The sequence below is a fragment of the Lolium rigidum genome, chromosome 6, assembly GCF_022539505.1.
Source record: "Lolium rigidum isolate FL_2022 chromosome 6, APGP_CSIRO_Lrig_0.1, whole genome shotgun sequence".
In the NCBI taxonomy this organism is placed as follows: Eukaryota; Viridiplantae; Streptophyta; class Magnoliopsida; order Poales; family Poaceae; genus Lolium; species Lolium rigidum.
The window spans coordinates 66,555,253-66,574,534 of NC_061513.1; the positions used below are offsets into that span (position 1 = coordinate 66,555,253).

A 19,282-nucleotide genomic window follows, 5' to 3' on the forward strand; every position below is an offset into this window, starting at 1 on the left:
TCGTGTTGGTTTTTAGGCCCCTGTCTAGGATCGGCTTACGGTCACCGTACGCGAGCGCGAGGCCCAATCGTGAGTAGGATGATCCGATTATGCGGTGAAAACCCTAAATCGTCGTAGATCGTTTTGACTTTATCTTGATCAAGCAGGACCACCATATATTCGGACACCTTGTACGAATCATGGGTGGATCGGCTCTTTGAGCCGATTCACGAGATAACTCGAGAGCCGATCGAGGCTCGTATTTAACGTTTACGTGTATGCCATGCAGGAAACTAAGCGAGGCATCATCCAACACCTTCCCGACCAGGTATAGGTCAGGTGGCACGCCCTTGCGATAGCATCGGACGTGTGACCAGGAGGCTTTGCGGGCCGTCGCTCTGAGGGACTGGGGCCAGCCGCAGCCCTAGTTGTTCCCGGCTCTACTGTGTTGCCAGTCACTGCCCGCCGGTGGGTTTCTGACGCCAACACATTCTTCTCGGGAAAATCCTGGATACCCGAGCCTCCATCCACGAAAAGTTCCATAGCGGCCGCCATCGCAGAACCCATCTGGGGGGGGGGGGGTTCTGAAGCTCTTCCTGGCACCCTGTCGGAGGGGAAATCATCGCCGGAGGCATCTACATCGCCATGCCCGCCTCCGGAGTGATGCATGAGTAGTTCATCCCTGGACTATGTGTCCATAGTAGTAGCTAAATTGTTGTCTTCTCCACCTTGTGCTTCATGTATCGATCTTGTGAGCTGCCCTACATGATCAAGATCATTTTTATGTAATCCTCTGTGTTTGGTTTGCTGGGAGCCGATGAATGTTGAATATTATGTTTAGATTGATTATATATTCACGTCATATGTTATTTGTGATCTTGCATGCTCTCCGTTGCTAGTAGAAACTCTGGCCAAGTGGATACTTGTGACTCCAAGAGGGGGTATTTATGCTCGATAGTAGGTTCATGCCTTTAGTTTCCTGGGAGAGTGACTTTATAACTTCTAAGGTTGTAGATGTGTTGTTTCTACTAGGGATAACCCAACAATGTTTTATCCAAGGGTAATTATATTGTTTACTTTACACATGCATATTGCTTAATGCGATAGTATGTTGCTTGCAACTTTATACTGGAACGGATGCAGACGCTAACTTGAAGGTGGATTATTAGTCATAGACGTAGTTGAATTACGGTCTATGTATTATGTTGTAATGCCGAATACCAAATTATCATAGTAATCATCTTGTCATGTATCGATCGACATGCTATTTCTTTATGGAGAGACGCCTCTAGTGAACTGTGGACCCTGGTCCTATTTCCTTTACTGATAAATTCAACTGCAATCTTGTTCTTTACTTTATGCAAACATCTCCTTCCATTCGATACGTCTAATCCTTTGTGTTCAACAAACCGATGAGATTCACAACCTCACTGTAAGTTGGGGCAAAGTATTTGGGTTGTGTTGTGTGCAGGTGCCATGTTTTTGCTGACGCCGGTAGTGCGCCCTGCCACAAGTCAGGTAGGAACATCTTCAGAAGTCACGCGTTTCTCCTACTGGTCGATTAAACCTTGGTTTCTTACTGAGGGAAAACTTCCTGCTGTGCTCATCATACATTCCTATTGGGGTTCCCCAACAGTGTGAAGTCTACGTTACGACGAGCACCATCAGTCCTCCATTAAGAAGCTCAAGTCCTGGGATCTACCCCTGACATGAGCCGAGTTTGAGGAAACGAATCCTCTAATGAAGAAGATCCAGACCTTCTAGACGACTGATGGAAAGGAGTTATCGAGCGTACATCTCATAACTCATTTCCTTCGGATCCGCGTCTAGCCCCTGCAAGCTAGGGCTACGCAGATGTGGAAGTACTTGGGTCCGACAGATGCAACTCGAATATGCAAGGACAATCTTGCTGACAGAGAGCTGAAGAAACTAGCTTGTCGGCTAACCAAACTCACGGCAGCCGATGATGTCCCTACCGTCTGTCGTGTCGACCCCTTTGACAAGGACCACCCGACGCCCCCGATAACTTTTTCCTTCTTGCCTTCTGTTTTGAATTTGTGCATTGCTATTGCCTGCCTTTTATTCCCTGATTGATCCTCCGTGTTGACTGTAAAGAATCATGTGTTTCTTTCTTCACTTCCCCCTCTTCCTGAAAGTGCTGAGCTTGAGCAGCCTGAAAGCATCACCCCTACTGAAAGTGAAGCAACCGATACGGGGCCTCCTGAGAAACCGGAGGAGGTGATGAACATGCTGATTCTACGGTCTCCCACACCGACACTTTTGTCATGTATGCGTCTTCGCACGGGGAGAAGAGACCGTGATCGCACATGGGCTCATATTTAGTGTCGAACATGAGACAAGAGGGACGAAAGGGAAAATTATAGTCTTTTCAATAAATGGTATGTATCGCTCATTACATGACATCTTCTCGTTATGAACCTCGTGGGACCTCACTGATACGTCTCAAACGTATCTATAATTTCTTATGTTCCATGCTACTTTTATGATGATACTCACATGTTTTATACACATTATATGTCATATTTATGCATTTTCCGGAACTAACCTATTGACGAGATGTCGAAGGGCCGATTGTCTGTTTTCTCGCTGTTTTTGGTTCCGGAAATCCTAGTAAGGAAATATTCTCGGAATCGGACGAAATCAATGCCCAGCATCCTATTTTTCCACGAAGCTTCCGGAACACCCGAGAGCCACCGGAGGGGAGCCCCGGTGGGCCCGGATGATAGGGTGGCGCGGCCGGGGCCCGGGCCGCGCCCCCTATTGTGTCACCGCCCCGTCAGCCCTCCGACTCCGCCTCTTCGCCTATTTAAGCCTCCTCGACCTAAAACCTCGATACGAAAAAGCCACGGTACGAGAAACCTTCCAGAGCCGCCACCATCGCGAAGCCAAGATCTGGGGGACAGGAGTCTCTGTTCCGGCACGCCGCCGGGACGGGAAAGTGCCCCCGGAAGGCATCTCCATCGACACCACCGCCATCTCCATCAACGCTGTTGTCTCCCATGAGGAGGGAGTAGTTCTCCATCGAGGCTAAGGGATGTACCGGTAGCTATGTGGTTGATCTCTCTCCTATGTACTTCAATACAATGATCTCATGAGCTGCCTTACATGATTGAGATCCATATGATGAGTTTGTAATCTAGATGTCATTATGCTATTCAAGTGGATTTTACTTATGTGATCTCCGGAGACTCCTTGTCCCACGTGTGTAAAGGTGACGAGTGTGTGCACCGTGTGGGTCTCTTAGGCTATATTTCACAGAATACTTATTCACCGAGTTATGATTTGAGTTGGATGTCTCTATGAAATTGTGGTGTGTTAGTACCTCCTATGAATGCTCACAGGTGACAGCGTGGGGTGTTTATTAGTACTTGGGAATACATCTTTAAGGTTTGCCTACATGATGAATTAGAGTTCGTTATCTTGCCAGAGAGTAATTCAGAATAGCATAGTGAAGTGCTTATTTATATCCCTTTATGATTACAATGTTGAGAGTGTCCACTAGTGAAAGTATGATCCCTAGGCCTTGTTTCTAAGCATCGAAACTCCGTTTATTTACTGTTCTATTGCATGTTTACTCGTTGCCATATTTTATTCAGATTGTTATTACCACTCATATCCATCCATATCACTTGTATTTCACTATCTCTTCGCCGAACTAGTGCACCTATACATCTGACAAGTGTATTAGGTGTGTTGGGGACACAAGAGACTTCTTGTATCGTGATTGCGGGGTTGCTTGAGAGGGATATCTTTGACCTCTTCCTCCCCGAGTTCGATAAACCTTGGGTGATCCACTTAAGGGAAACTTGCTGCTGTTCTACAAACCTCTGCTCTTTGGAGGCCCAACACTCGTCTACAAGAATAGAAGCACCCGTAGACATCAAGCACTTTTCACGGCGCCGTTGCCGGGGAGGAAAGGTAAAAGGCACTCATACTCCGGTCCCAGGTAAAAGTACTTTTCTCGTTGCCATTGTGTGAGTGTTCGAAGCTATTTCCTTTAGATCCCGCAATTGCATCTTTTTGTTTCTTGTTAAACACTAGTAAGGCATAATGGAAAACATCTGTGAGCTTTTTGTACTATTTCCTGAGTCAAGACATGAATGGTTTAATGCGAAAATTAAAAAACCTATGGAACCTTATTTGCATGTTGGTAGTAATATTAGTATGAACGCTTTGAACACCATTGTTGATAATGATATAGAAAATTCTAAGCTTGGGGAGGTCGGTTTTGATGAAAATGATCTCTTTAGCCCTCCGGGTATTGAGGAGAAAGTTTATGTTGATTATGATATGCCTCCCATATATGATGATTATAATGATAGTGGTCTTTTGGTGCCGCCTACTATGGAGGATAAGTTTAATTATGATTACAATATGCCTCCTATATTTGATGATGAGAATAATAATGATAGCTACTTTGTTGAATTTGCTCCCACTATTACTAATAAAATTGATTATGTTTATGTTGGGAGTAGTAATTATTTTATGCATGAGACTCATGATAAGAATGCTTTATGTGATAGTTATATTGTTGAGTTTGCTCATGATACTACTGAAAGTTATTATGAGAGAGGGAAACATGGTTGTATGCATCTTAATAATATTAAGTTTCCCCTCTTTATGTTGAGAATCTTGAAGTTACACTTGTTTTATCTTCCTATGCTTGTCACTTTGCTCTTCATGAACTTGTTTATTTACAAGATTCCTTTTCATAGGAAGTGGGTTAGGCTTAAATGTGTTTTGAATTTGCTTCTTGATGCTCTCTTTTGCTTCAACTACTATTTCTTGCGAGTGCATCATTAAAGCTGCTGAGCCCATCTTAATGGCTATAAAGAAAGCACTTCTTGGGAGATAACCCATGTGTTTATTTTACTACAGTATTTTTGTTTTATATTTGAGTCTTGGAAGTTGTTACTACTGTAGCAACCTCTCCTTATCTTATTTTATTGCATTAGTTGTGCCAAGTAAAGTCTTTGATAGTAAGGTTCATACTAGATTTGGATTACTGCGTAGAAACAGATTTCTTGCTGTCACGAATTTTGGCAGTGTTCTCTGTAGGTAACTCAGAAAAATCTGCCAATTTACGTGAGTGATCCTCAAATATGTACGCAACTTTCATTCAATTTGAGCATTTTCATCTGAGCAAGTCTGGCGCCTCAATAAAATTCGTCTTTACGGACTGTTCTGTTTTGACAGATTCTGCCTTTTATTTCGCATTGCCTCTTTCGCTGTGTTGGATGGATTTCTTTGTTCTATTACCTTCCAGTAGCTTTGGGAAATGTCCAGAAGTGTTAAGAATGATTGTGTCACCTCTGAACATGTGAATTTTTGATTATGCACTAACCCTCTAATGAGTTTGTTTTGAGTTTGGTGTGGAGGAAGTTTTCAAGGGTCAAGAGAGGAGGATGATATACTATGATCAAGAAGAGTGAAGAGTCTAAGCTTGGGGATGCCCCGTGGTTCATCCCTGGATATTTTAAGAAGACTCAAGCATCTAAGCTTGGGGATGCCCAAGGCATCCCCTTCTTCATCGACAACTTATCAGGTTTCTTCTCTTGAAACTATATTTTTATTCGGTCACATCTTATGTACTTTACTTGGAGCGTCTGTGTGCTTTTATTTTCGTTTTGTTAGTTTCATTCTCTGAATAAATGTTTGTGTGGGAGAGAGACACGCTCCGCTGATTCATATGAACACACGTTTAATGTTCATGGCGAAGGTTGAAATTGCTTCGTTAATTGTTATATGGTTGGAAACGGAAAATGCCGCATGTGGTAATTGGTATAATGTCTTGAATAATTTGATACTTGGCAATTGTTGTGCTCATATAGATCATGTTTAAGCTCTTGCATCATGTACTTTGCACCTATTAATGAAGAACTACATAGAGCTTGTTAAAATTTGGTTTGCATGATTGATCTCTAGAGTCTAGATATTTTCTCGGTTAAGGTGTTTGAACAACAAGGAAGACGATGTAAAGTCTTATAATGCTTACAATATGTTCATATGTGAGTCTTGCTGCACCGTTTTACACTTGAGTTTGCTTCAAACAACCTTGCTAGCCTAGCCTTGTATTGAGAGGAATTCTTCTCGTGCATCCAAAATCCTTGAGCCAAAACACTATGCCATTTGTGTCCACCATACCTACCTACTATGTGGTATTTCTCTGCCATTCCAAGCAAATACTTCATGTGCTACCTTTAAACAATTCAAAACTTTATTACTCCTTATTTGTGTCAATGTTTTATAGCTCATGAGGAAGTATGTGGTGTTTTATCTTTCAATCTTGTTGGGCAGCTTTCACCAATGGACTAGTGGCTTCATCCGCTTATCTAATAATTTTGCAAAAAGAGCTAGCGCGGGGTTCCCAGCCCCCAATTAATCAACCTTCATTAATAATTCTCTTCACATATTTTGCTCTGATTCATCAATAAGCAACTTAATTTTGCAAATAGACACTCCTTCATGGTATGTGAATGTTGGAAGGCACCCGAGGATTCGGTTAGCCATGGCTTGTGTAAGCAAAAGGTTGGGAGGAGTGTCAACCATAATAAAACTAAAATACATGTGTAAACAAAAGAGAAGAGGGATGATCTACCTTGCTGGTAGAGATAATGTCCTTCATGGGAGCCGCTCTTTGAAAGTCTGTTTGGCAAGGGGGTTAGAGTGCCCACTACCATTCGTTGACAACAACAAACACCTCTCAAAACTTTACTTTTATGCTCTCTATATGATTTCAAAACTTAAAAAGCTCTAGCACATGATTTAATCCCTGCTTCCCTCTCGCGAAGGGCCTATCTTCTACTTTATTGTTGAGTCAGTTTGCCTATTCTTTCTATCCCGAAGCAAACACTTGTATCAACTCGTGTGCATTGATTCTTACATGTTTACTTATTGCACTTGTTATATTGCTTTATGTTGACAACTATCCATGAGATATACATGTTACAAGTTGAAAGCAATTGCTGAAACTTAATCATCTTTTGTGTTGCTTCAATGCCTTTACTTTGAATCTATTGCTTTATGAGTAACTCTTATGCAAGTCCTATTGATGCTTGTCTTGAAAGTATTATTCATGAAAAGTCTTTGTTATATGATTCATTAGTTTACTCATTATCTTCATCATTGCTTCGAATCGCTGCATTCATCTCATATGCTTTACAATAGTATGATCAAGATTATGATAGCATGTCACTTCAGAAACTATCCTTGTTATCGTTTACCTACTCGAGGGCGAGTAGGAACTAAGCTTGGGGATGCTTGATACGTCTCAAACGTATCTATAATTTCTTATGTTCCATGCTACTTTTATGATGATACTCACATGTTTTATACACATTATATGTCATATTTATGCATTTTTCGGAACTAACCTATTGACGAGATGCCGAAGGGCCAGTTGCTGTTTTCTGCTGTTTTTGGTTCCAGAAATCCTAGTAAGGAAATATTCTCGGAATCGGACAAAATCAATGCCCAGCATCCTATTTTTCCACGAAGCTTCCAGAACACCCGAGAGCCACCAGAGGGGAGCCCTGGTGGGCCCAGATGATAGGGTGGCGCGGCCAGGGCCTGGGTCGCGCCCCCCTATTGTGTCACCGCCTCGTCAGCCCTCCGACTCCGCCTCTTCGCCTATTTAAGCCTCCTCGACCTAAAACCCCGATACGAAAAAGCCACGATACGAGAAACCTTCCAGAGCCGCCACCATCGCGAAGCCAAGATCTGGGGGACAGGAGTCTCTGTTCCGGCACGCCGCCGGGACGGGGAAGTGCCCCGGAAGGCATCTCCATCGACACCACCGCCATCTCCATCAACGCTGTTGTCTCCCATGAGGAGGGAGTAGTTCTCCATCGAGGCTAAGGGCTATACCGGTAGCTATGTGGTTGATCTCTCTCCTATGTACTTCAATACAATGATCTCATGAGCTGCCTTACATGATTGAGATCCATATGATGAGTTTGTAATCTAGATGTCATTATGCTATTCAAGTGGATTTTACTTATGTGATCTCCGGAGACTCCTTGTCCCACGTGTGTAAAGGTGACAGTGTGTGCACCGTGTGGGTCTCTTAGGCTATATTTCACGGAATACTTATTCACTGAGTTATGATTTGAGTTGGATGTCTCTATGAAATTGTGGTGTGTTAGTACCTCCTATGAATGCTCACAGCGACAGCGTGGGGTGTTTATTAGTACTTGGGAATACATCTTTAAGGTATGCCTACATGATGAACTAGATGATACCCGGCGCGTTGCTGCGGAAAATGTTAATAACAGTTCTTAAGAAATCTGATTACCCTAGGGATTAATAAAATATTATGATTTTTATGAGAAATAACATAGAACTTAAAATGCACAGTACTTCCAATTCAAAGATACAACTGCTAGCTTATTTCTTCTTGTTTTTGGTAGAACAACACTGCTTGAGAAATGTTGTATACTCTTGAGTTGTGAACATTGGGAGAGAGTGGGCATACACTGTTTTAACAACAATCCATGTTACGGTCGCCGACAAAGTTTGACATATATGGTCCTCTAGTTGATGGGTTAATTTCTTTCATTCATCCATTTTGGCCCCTCCTTATGTAATTATGTGACGTGCTTTTCTCAAGCATGCATGGTTGGAAGTTGGAACAGGAAAACAATACCGAAGAAAACTGAATAGTTACTCGATTGTGGACCTTAAATATCACCAACGATCATACACAACTAATATTATATAATATCTTCATAATCTATGAGACATAATAGAATAATAAATTTAGTACCAAAAAGAGAATACATAATTACAAACGAAATGGTTTACACAGAAGTTGAATAAAATAGTTGACGTCGAATCAATTTAGTCTTGCGAGTGAAGGCAAATCACTACGTACGTGAGGCCAATTTAACTAAAACTAGGAAACATACCCGTGCGTTGCAACGGTATAATTAACCCCAATTTACCCTATGGAGAAAGTCATTTTAATTTATTTTTAATTACTATTTTAGTCTCCTTTCGAATTTTATAATATATTCGTATTTGAAACCATATGCACTATAAAATTGAGATAGAATAGATAGCAACCATGTTTTTTGAGATATTAGCATCATTGCAGTATTATAAATACATTGGTTAATCAAGCAACTTTGCCATGTATATAATCTCCGTTATAGCGTAAGAACTCATCAATACTTTATGTGCATGTAATAGAGTCTAGTCTGCTAAAATAACATCAACGTCACAACAAGAAAGGGATCTTCAGAGAACCAACCTGAGGTTGGGTGGTTAGGAGGGTGGTTGTACCCCCAGCCCACCAGAGTTCAAACCCCAGGTTTGACATCTGTGTGTCTCATAAAGGCGGAATATTCATTCAGTGGGAGGCGATGTTCCCGTCGACAGCGAGGCGCCTGTGGTGACTTCGTCAATTTCAAGATCCAATCCGCCGGCTCAGTCTTCCGAAGGTGCTCATAGGGGTAGGGTGTGCGTGTGTGCGTTCATAGGGGTGAGTGTATGCGCGTATATGTGAGCGTCTGCGTTTGTACTGTGTTTCTCAAAAAAAAAAAAAAAGGGATCTTCAGTAGAGATGAAAACTGAAACAACAGATACGTACAGAGAAAGATAACTACTCTGTAGTCAATCAACAAGTATTTATGTGTAACACACGTAATGTTTTTAAGGAATATAATCGATCATCTCCGAAACTTCTCCATGTGCTTGGCCTGCAGGGGATGGCTCCGAAGCAGGCAATATGAATTAACAAAAGGAAATTCACACATAGTGCAGATACTCCTACATGAATATGAGGCAATCAAACACAGCTGAAACTACTGCGTTTAGCTAGGCTTGCAAGGTGTGTGCGCTGGCTACATTATACTTTCTGCATATTTCAACCATAAGGCAACCTGGGACAGCCTTTCGTAGCTTGGAGACGTTCCACTATCTAGACACATTGACACATGTTTTGTTGGCTGTTGCTACAGCAACTGCACTGTCTGATTCAGGTTGTGGTCAATTCCAAATTGCTGACCACCTAGGATTGCAAAAGCTTATGCTTCCTCCACTTCCCGGCACGACTCAATGACAGAGGATTTGCTAGGTGATTGCGCGCCAGCAGTTCGGCAACAGCCTGATGAAGGACAGATGGTCGCATCTAGGTTGATCTTCAGGCCTCTTTCGGCAGGGTGATGGAAGTGGAACCCAATTCTGGGAGAGTTCTCTTTCCTACTCGGTAGGACACAACCAGCATCAGCAGTTAATCCTCCCTCTTGCCGGCCATGGCGGAGATGATCCTTGGACGTGCTGGCACAGAGTGTCCGGCGTTTCCTGTCTGTCTCACTGTCTGTAGGCTATCTTGTACGGTATCCATAATTCCAAATCTTCAGACATAGAGGAAGGGTGCACGTCGTCAACTCCGCGTGCGTCCCTCTGGGTAATTCCCTTGCCGCGGAAGGTCGTCACACGTCAGTGGCCGTTCCAGCCTTCGGGGAGCAGGTGCTGTTACGGCGCGCGCCAGAGAGGGCAGTGATACATGGCGTCCTTCCGGATGCTGGGAGATCGAAGCGGACAGCAACGACAATGGGAAAGCCGCGGCGCCTGGAGACCACCGGTAGAGGATGCCGTGATGGAGGACGTGGCTCGCCGGAGGATGCGTGGGGCGGAGCGACCAACATGGAGGAGCAGGCGGCCGGCTAGGAGACGGCAGCGAACAACGACGACGGAAGGCAACGACGCCGCAAGAGGACAACGGCAAGAGACGGGGCCGTCGCCAGAGAGAGGATGCGCATGGTAGAACGACCCATCGCCGGAGGAGGAGGCCGGTGCAAGGTGGAGAGAGCACGTGCGATTTCGACCTCGAATCATCGTTCATATGGTGCCGCCTCATGGGAGCGCTCGTCTCGTCCATGAACTTTTTTTGGACGGAATTCATCACGGTGATTTTACTTCTGTTCGCCATGGTGGCCATATCGACCATACACATGTTGCACATCCTGCCATGGTGGAACGCCGGAGGGCAGAGGTCCTAGACGGCGGTCCACGAACTGGCTGTCGGCAGCGGGAGATGGAGGACGCATGAGGCAATTCTGTGCGTGAAAACAGAAAAGCGAGACGCGTGGATTACGCGATCCTGAGGACCTTCTCCCTGGCGGCCGCCTCAACGCGCGCGTTGGACTCGTTTTCCGGGGCTTCGAGCGTGGCCTTAGATTGGATTCCGCGAGCCCGAGCGAGTCCTTGATGACTGCGAGACGCGCGGATAGGAGGCCTTTTAGAGGCAGCCGCGGACTAACGTGTCCGTCATGAACTCTCAATCGTGTGTCTGGCTGTCTGCCGCGAACTCTCAATCGTGTTCGTCGGAAACTCTAAATTCTACGCGTACGAAGGCGGATGAAAACTTAGTTAGACGGACCAAATCACGTGGGTAATTTCTCTCTTAAGTTCAGGGGTAAATCGGTCAAACAGCGACGACCTACCACGATTGCATTGCAATTTAATAGTAAAGATACCTTTTTAAGTTCCAAATTCTCATATGTAATAAGCATGAGGTATAGACAAAATTATGAGGATACAATTTCTAATCTAATTTTCTCATATCTGCATAGACGATACTTCAGTTGCAGTTGCCCAAATTGGGGATGTTAAACCATGCTGGATATAACAAATCAGAAGGGAGACATCTACAACCGCATCGGGTCACAGAAAAAAAGGTCCGCTCGGGTCGTCCCCCTCCTGGGCGACCTAGGGCGGAAACCCTAGCCGCCGCCGCCGCCGTCCTCCCCTCCTCCTCCCGCCCTCCTCGTTGTCCCCGGAGGTCGTCGCCGGCGAAGCCGGGCGCGGCCGGTGATGGGGGCGGCGGGGCTCCTCGCATGATCCCTCCGTGCGGCGGAAGGAGGCTAGCCTCCGCACGGGGGGGATGGCCCCGGACCGTGGAGGGTGGTGGCGGCGCGGCCCCCGCCGGGAGGCCGGTGATGGTGGCGGCGGCATGGCCTTGATCCGGGGGCGCAGCTCTCCTCTTCCTCGTCGCGACCTTCGGGCGGGCGGTGATGGGGGCGGCGTAGCAAACCCGGAACCTGGCGGCGCGATCCTCTCCTTCCGTCCTAGCCTCGGCATCGCCGGGCCAGCGGTGATGGAGACGGATCTCGCACTGCTCCTCCTCATGGTTTGGGACCACGGCACCAAGGGCGGCGGCCCTGGATGGCGGTGGCGCCGTCGACCTGGTGGCAGGTGGCGGGCGTGGTCCTAGGGTCTCTCTTGCGTGAAGAGGAAGACCTACCGGAGGCTCTGGACTCGTGATCTAGCCGGAGTGTTGAGTTCCGGAAGGCTCCGCCGGCAAATGTAACGGTGCTTTGTGCCCGGAGTTTGCTGGATCGGTGGTATTCGGTCGTGCGCACCCATGCTTTTATTCCGACCGTTTGGTCTGGAGGGAGCGGCGCGAAGCTCTTTTTCTGTGTTGACATCAAGTGACTATGGATCCATGATGAAAGTCGGAAGAAGAGAAGTACATGAAGGCCGGAGGGGAGGACTAGCTAAGGAAGGTTCAAGTCTTCGCGCTGTTGAGGGACTTGCTTGGTGTTCCGGGCCTCACAACAGCGGTATGATAGTGGGGGCGACAACATATGTGAAGTTTCAGAGTCCTACCTTTCAGGGTGAAATCCCAAGGTCTGGCCTTAACTGGTTGTGCCTGGCAATGACCTTGTTGGAGGCATTGTTTTGAGAGTGGGGACTATCTTCAGGGTGAAAACCTAAGATCGTTGATCGGGCGACGACGGTGTTAGAGCACTGTTCCCTTCTTGGAGGCGTCGTTTTTGGAGAGTCTGTACTTCAGGTGTTGTCTTGGCGGTGGATGTATTGTTGTTGTTAGGCCCGAGATACTGTAGCGGGACTTTTATTTCTTAGTTTTCTTTTCCTTTTTTTGGCTGTGTGCATCCGTAGTGCCATTAGGGTGGTGCGTTGTTGCAGAGGCTGGGTGTAATTGATATCTTTTTGATATTAATATATTCCCTTTATCGAAAAAAAAAATAACAAATCAGAAACATATTTAAAGAAGCCCCACCATCAAACTACATGAAGCAGTACCTGCCCAAGGTTTAAATAAAGCTAAAATGTCAATCCGTAAACTGGTTTTCTCCTTTCTCGTTTGTGCATTTAGATAAAAAGAATCGGATGAGCGAGTGGTAGAAAGAAGTCACCAAAGTTATCCTTTGTGTATTTGACATTTCCCTAACCTGCATGGCTGGAAAACGAAGTTATTTTATTCTGAACGAATACTATTTTTATGTGTAAATCATGCAGAAAGCAACTGAATGGAGCCATGGGTCTTCCTCTCTGATCAACGGAAGAAACTTGCTCAGTTTACGCACGCATGCCCTTGAATTGTGTTAGCATAGAAGCAGTATCAGAGCTGTTTTTCGAGCCAAGGACTCGGAGAAAGGAGGATGGCGACCACCACAGCCTCTGACACCGATCCCGGCGATTCCGCCGCCGCCGCCACCGTCCCCACCACCTTCCATCCTTCGCCGTCGATCAACACGCGGGAGGCTACTCTCATCATCCCCACCGATGGGATTCTCCAGCGGATTCGGGGCTTCATCAGATCGGCGGGAGTCCGCGCCACGCTCCATCGATTCGATTCTCAGCAGATTGGGCCGGAGGTGGACTTGGCCTCGATTTCCAATGGGGCTTGCAGGTGGATCAATGGAGTCTGGGTGAAGATTGGCCCGATAATTCCAGGGGATAATTATTCTCGTCGCGATTTGCTTCACGAGCCGCCCTGTGCGCGCGCTTGCGAAGTGATCCGGCTTGGTAAAAACCTTGGTGCAGCCCGATCCATGGCGGCCTGTTCGCAGAGAGGAGTTGGGCTGCAGCCCAATACTGTTCGCGTCTCTCCCATATCCTCAGCCACGCCGCCTCAGTTCAACCCTAGATCCAATCTATCTGGAGCAGTGGTGTTCGTCCCAACCCTCGCCACACCACGTCCTCAGATCCCCACCCCAAATCCACCGCCGTGCTGGGTCGGAAACCTCGCCGGCGATCGAAGATCGTTCGCTCAAGTGCTTCAAGCGCCACCACCGATGGATCGAAGGTATGGCGGTCCGAGGCGCTCCCCTCCGCGGAGGTCGCCTCCGAGGAACTACTTCGGCAACCGCCCTCGCCCAGGATCTGAAGCGGATCGACGCGATGAACAACGGCGATGGGAAGATGAGAGACGCCGTGAAATCAACTGGAGAGCGGAAGATGAGCGCCGCCGTGAAGAGGATAGGCGTCATGCAGATCAAGAACTGTCTTCGTCAGGAGGAACGTCATCGGGTCGAGGAACGTCGTCGACTTGATGAGGACCGCCGCCGGGAAGCCTCTCGTATCTCTGAGAGGGTGGCTCGTGAGCGTGCCCTGGAGGACAAGCGGCGCATGGAGGAGGAGCAGCGCACTCGTGATCGCTGGGCGCATCGATCTGAGATGCTGCCTGGTGCTTCGTCTCACCTGGAGGACTTGAACAAATCAATCGATGTAAGTCTGAATACCTCACCTTCTATTCTGCCTACATCTGCAGCGGTAGGGTCTGGTAGGGGGGATGCTGATACGTCCAAAACGTATCTACTTTCCCGAACACTTTTGCTATTGTTTTGCCTCTAATTTGTGTATTTTGGATGCAACTAACACGGACTAACGCTGTTTTCAGCAGAACTGTTCCGGTGTCTCGTTTTTGTGCAGAAATCCAACTTTCAGGAAAAACCTCGGGATTTTGACGGAAGGCCCTATTTTCCCGAATATCGACGGAGCCGTAAGGACAATTCAAGTGGAGGCCCGAGGGCCCCACACCATAAGGCGGCGCGGCCTAGGGGGGCCCGCGCGGCCCTATGGTGTGGCCCCCTCGGCTGGCCTCCGACGCCCTCCTTCGGACTATTTATCGGCCTCGACCTAAAAACGCACGGGGAGAAGTCGAAGTCGCCAGAAACCCTCCGAACGCCGCCACATCGCGAAACTCCGTCTCGGGAGCCGAAGTCTCCGTTCTGGCACTCCGCCGGGACGGGGAATTGGAGGAGATCATCGCCGCCATCACCGCCAACGACTCTCCATCAACCAGCCATGTTTCCCCCATCCATGTGTGAGTAATTCCCCCGCTGTAGGCCGAAGGAGATGGTAGGGATTGGATGAGATTGGTCATGTAATAGCATAAGATTGTTAGGGCATAGTGCCTAGTGTCCGTAGATGGTACTTTTATGATATTGTTGCAACTTGTTATGCTTAATGCTTGTCACTAGGGCCCGAGTGCCATGATCTCAGATCTGAACATGTTATTATTTCATCATGATATTCATTGTTTATGGTCTTACCTGCAAGTTGTATACACATGTCTCTGTCCGGAACCAATGGCCCCGAAGTGACAGAAATCGGGACAACCGGAGGGGATGGTAGTGATGTGAGGATCACATGTGTTCACGGAGTGTTAATGCTTTGCTCCGGTACTCTATTAAAAGGAGTACCTTAATATCCAAGTAGTTTCCCTTGAGGCCCGGCTGCCACCGGCTGGTAGGACAAAAGATGTTGTGCAAGTTTCTCATTGCGAGCACGTACGACTATAATTGGAACACATGCCTATTGATTGATTAGTACTTGGACACCGTTTTATTATTATCTCGCAAATGCCCCGCTATGATTGTTACATGAGTTTCTCTCATCCATGCAACGCCCGTCATCCGTCCCCGTGCCTACGTATTTTAATCCTCGCTGTTTACTAAAATCGCTATCGCTGTCTTTGTTACTCTGCCGTCGTTATTTCACTACTCGCTACTACTATAAAACTCGTTACTACTCGACAAACTCTTGCGAGCAAGTCCGTTTCCAGTGTGCAGCTGAATTGACAACTCCGCCGTTAAGGCTTTCAAGTGTTCTTTGTCTCCCCTTGTGTCGAATCAATAAATTGGGTAATACTTCCCTCGAAGACTCGTTGCGATCCCCTATACTTGTGGGTCATCAAGACTATTTTCTCGGCGCCGTTGCCGGGGAGCATAGCTTTATTTGGAAGTTCACTTGGATTGATATTGTTCGCTGCAAATTCTCCATCATGGGTAAAACTCGCGATACTAAGGTCGCCATATTACCATCCACTACAAGAAAAGGTACAACTCCGAGTACCTCTCGCCGCTCTTGATTCACCATCCGTAATTGATAAACTTGTTTCACCGCCACATGCTTCGCTTGCCGGTACTTCGCTGAATCTGAAAACTCTCATAATACTCGATAATATTTCTGCCGTGCTTGATGATAGTGGTTCATTGGGAACTTTTCTAGATTCTACAATTGCTAGGTCTAGACAAATTGAAAATACCGAAACTCCCGATGTTACTACACTCGTTAATTCACCTCGAACTTGAATACTCTAGTGATGATCTTGATGAAGATTATGTGGAACTTGATGATGATTTTATTGAAAAATGCCATGCTACTACCGATGCAAGAAAAATTAAAAAGTTGCTTGCGTAACATACTCGTTAGATATAAACTCGTCTCCCGATCCTAAATTTGCCACATCTCCTATAAACATTAAGGATAAAGATTATGATTTTTCTCTTGATCTATCTCATATAGCTATTGTTGAGAAAACACCCTTTTGTGGTACCGAAAAAGAAAGTGTTGTTGAACACATGACCGAGTTATCTACTCCGAGTAGCTTGTTTTCTCGATGATGTTAAGAAGCGTACTTACTTTGTTGCTAAAATCTTTCCATTCTCATTAAAGGATGACGCTAAAACTTGGTATAATAGTTTGCCACCTAGTTCTATTAAAAGTCCAAAAGAATTGCTTAATGTTTTCTTCCGGAAATACTTTCCCGCTAGTGCTCAACATGTCGCTTGCGGAGAGTTTATAATTTTGATCGTGGAGATGGAGAGAAATTGCCCGAGGCTTGGGCGAGATTTTGCTCTCTTATTAGAGCTCGCCCGACCATGATTTGGAAAAACATGATTTACTTGATATATTTTATAGTGGACTAACCATTGAGTCTAGGGCATACCTGGATAGTTGTGCTGGTTGTGTTTTCGTGAAAAGAACTCCGCACGAAGTCGAAGAATTATTGGCTAAAATAGGCCGGAATTATGATGATTGGACTACGCCCGAACCAACTCCAACGCCAATAGTGAAGAAGAGGGGTTTAATTAAATTGAATGATGAAGATATGAGGGAAGCCAAGAAGTCTCTCAAGGAGAAAGGTATTAAATCGAAGATGTAAAGAATCTACCTCCTATAGAAGATATATGTGAGATAATTCCCCTTCATCCATGATTGAGGTAAACTCCCTTCGGCGCTTTACTAGGGAAGATATTCCGTATTCAAAACCTCCCGCGCAATGCTTAGATGAGTTTGATAATTATATTGTTAAGCAAGAAAATTTTAATATGAGAGTAGAGAATCATCTAATGGAAAATTCTCAAGCTATTAGTGAATTGCATGATATTGTGGAGAGAACCTCCAATGATGTTAAGATGCTTGTTAAACATTTTCATATGGTTCAAACTCAAATTGATCAACTCACTAAAGTGCAAAATGACTTGCTAGGAAATAATTCTAAAGAAAAACATGCTTATAAAGTAACAACTAGAGGTGGTGTCTCTACCCAGGATCCTCTATATCCCGAAGGGCATCCCAAAAGAATTGAACAAGATTCTCAACACATTGAAACTAGTGCTCCATCTAAGAAAAAGAAAAAGAAACATAAGAATGTTGTAGAATCCTCTCGAACCTCGCTAATGATCCTAATAGTATTTCTATTTCGATGCTGAAACCGAAAGTGGTAATGAACATGATAAAGATAATGATAAGAATGATACTCCCGATAAAGAAGAGGTTGAAGAAGAACCCGAAATGCATGCTAAAAATAAAAAGTATACTAAAGAAGATTTTATTGCTGAGAAACATGGTAATGAAAGAGAACCTTGGGTGCAAAAGCAAATGCCTTTTCCTGCTAAGAAACTAAAATCAAAGGAAGAAGAACACTATAATAAATTTTGTGATTGGATGAAACCTTTATTCTTGCAAATCCCTTTGACCGATGCTATTAAATTGCCTCCTTATTCAAAGTATATGAAAGATATTGTTACTAACAAAAGGAAAATCCCCAATGAGGAAATTTCCACTATGCTTGCTAATTACTCTTTCAATGGCAAAGTTCCAAAGAAGTTGGGCGACCCGTGTATACCTAGTATTCCTTGTTCTATTAAGAATAATTATGTTAAAACTCGCTCTATGTGACTTGGGAGCCGGTGTTAGTGTTATGCCTTTTTCTCTTTATAAGAGACTTTACTTAGATAAGTTGATACCTACTCGATATATCTTTGCAATTGGCTGATAAATCTACCGCTATTCCCGTTGGTATATGTGAGGATGTTCCTGTTCAAGTTACTAATAACCGCTTGATATTAACTCGATTTTGTTGTGTTGGAAATGCCTCGAAGATGATAATATGTCTATTATTCTTGGGAGACCTTTTCTTAACACCGCAGGGGCTGTTATTGATTGCAATAAAGGAAAGGTTACTTTCAATGTTGATGATAAGGAACACACCGTCTATTTCCCCAAGAGGATTGAGAAAGCGTGTGGAGTTAATACTATTTCTAATGTGAGAACTATCAAAGTGGGAACTATTGATTGTCCTATATATGAGCCTAAAGAAGAATATCAAACTCTTGTGATTGGATCCATATCAATACAATTCAAGGTAACATGATTGATTTGAGGTTTATTTCTTCATATGCTATGTAAAATTTATTTGGTGGCAAGACTTGATCAACCTTGTTAACAAATACTTTTTATATGCATAGAGGAGGTAAACAACATCTCTTTCTTCCTCCACTTGCTCTAGTTGCTGTAGCATTTTTAATTTGCAAAGTTCCTTAGTTGATTAGAGATTTCAAAAAAAATTCCTGGCCAGTGATAATAAACTTAATACCCAGAAATGTGCATTTTTCAAAGTTTTCAAAAATTCGCGAAAATTACACCGTTGGTCCTATTTTTCGACGAGGCACCTGGGAGCACCAATAGGATGACCTGTGGGGCACCACAGGGTGCCACACCACAGGCCGGCGCGGCCAAGGAGGGGGGCGCGCCACCCTGTGGTGTGGGCCCCTCCTTGCCCCACTACTTCATCTCTTTCTTCCAGCATCTTCTCTCTCCCGAAAAAACTCGAACCAACTTTCTCTCACTCGCGTTTTTGCTCAAGAGCTCAGGATTTTTCGATCTCTTTGCTCAGCCCAGATTTGCGCCTGAAATTTGGCACATTTGCTCTCCGTATGTGACTCCTTCGATTATCCAAATA

At 45.1% G+C, this 19,282-nt stretch overlaps 1 protein-coding gene across 1 annotated transcript in view; it reads right to left on the minus strand.

Moving 5' to 3' along the window:
* LOC124659325 (fructose-1,6-bisphosphatase, cytosolic-like) overlaps positions 1-19,282 on the minus strand; it is a 21,910-nt gene that overhangs the window by 1,198 nt on the left and 1,430 nt on the right. The gene's annotated exons all lie outside the window — the stretch shown is intronic.